Source organism: Mandrillus leucophaeus, unplaced genomic scaffold, assembly GCF_000951045.1.
Source record: "Mandrillus leucophaeus isolate KB7577 unplaced genomic scaffold, Mleu.le_1.0 Scaffold235, whole genome shotgun sequence".
Lineage (NCBI taxonomy): Eukaryota > Metazoa > Chordata > Mammalia > Primates > Cercopithecidae > Mandrillus > Mandrillus leucophaeus.
The window spans coordinates 439,329-440,721 of record NW_012102421.1 but is presented as its reverse complement, the minus strand read 5'-3'; the positions used below and the strand labels follow the sequence as shown (position 1 = coordinate 440,721).

The following is a 1,393-nucleotide window of genomic DNA, read 5'->3' as shown; positions in this document are numbered from 1 at the left end:
TGCTGGAGTAACTATGTGATGCTTAGAAACTGCTGCTGCCATGTTGCTATCACTACAGGAGTAATCTTAAGATAGCACTGACACACAGAGAAGTCAGAACTGTCAGATGGAGCTTGGTGACAGATTATAAACAGATTCATGTATCAAGCTGTAACTGAAACTCTTCTACTCCTAAATCTCCACTTGGGACAGAAAATTACCTTTTATTATATTTAAAACCACATGACTTAGGCTTTCTATGCCTTGCAACATGAATATTGTTAATTAGTATATGTCAAGTAATCACATTTTCATTTTAGAAAGCTTATTTTGGTCTGTAGGGATAATGGATTGTAAGGCATAAGGTAGGGAGACAAGTCCCAGTAATATTAGGTCACAGTTTAAAAATTTCCTTGGTTTACAAAGATGGTGCACCTCTGTTTCCAAGTTCTGGGCTCTTGCTGTTGCAGGGCAGACTATGGCTGCCAGGAAGCCACCCCAGGCACCCTGTCAGAGGAGAGCAGTACTTTGGACCTGCCGTAAGCCTGTATGTGAGGGATTATGTCCTGCAGAGACCCAGCCAAGAGGCCAACAGCAAAGCTTTTAGTTCTGTGAAATTCCATTCTTTTCCTTGCTTTTCTGATGTGGATCCAGACACCAGTAGCCTAAATACTGAACGAAATGACTCTGGGACCACTGAGAACTTTCTTTTTTTTTTTGAGACAGAGTCTTGCTCAGTCATCCAGGCTGGAGTGCAGTAGCGCGATCTCGGCTCACTGCAAGCTCCACCTCCCGGGTTCACGCCATTCTCCTGCTTCAGGCTCCCGAGTAGTTGGGACTACAGGTGCCTGCCACTACGCCTAGATAAGTTTTTTGTATTTTTAGTAGAGACAGAGTTTCACCGTGTTAGCCAGGATGGTCTTGATCTCCTGACCTCGTCATCCACCCATCTTTACCTCCTAAAGTGTTGGGATTACAGGCATGAGACACCGCACCCAGCCAAGAACTTTTGATTTCACCTTTCTGTGAAAGGCCAGAGACCAAAGAAGAGGATAATGGACTTCAGAAATCTCTGGATAAATTCTATGAAATGTTTGGCTATCCAAAGTTAGCCTCTGGGAATCCACTCTCTGCATCTGTCTGCCAGTGCCTGTCTCAGGAAATCCCTCAACTAAGAGTCCAGGAGAGCCAAAAGTATGCCCTCCATGTTTTCAAATGTCCCAGGTCATCTTTAACTGTGAGGCTGCTCAGTCTTGCAGAGGGACATCCACTGCTACTCACTGGAGGAAGGAAGTATGTCTGTAGAAAAGCCAACCCAGAACTTTCAAAAGATACTAATTTTCTCTTATGGCAGAATGCAATGAAAGACCCACAACTGGTGCCTGGTGGTGAACAGGCAGTATTGGAGGTATAG

At 44.5% G+C, this 1,393-nt stretch overlaps 1 pseudogene; it reads left to right on the top strand.

The window, feature by feature from the left end:
• The first annotated feature begins 405 nt into the window (after positions 1-405).
• On the top strand, positions 406-1,393 carry LOC105541214 (annotated as a pseudogene).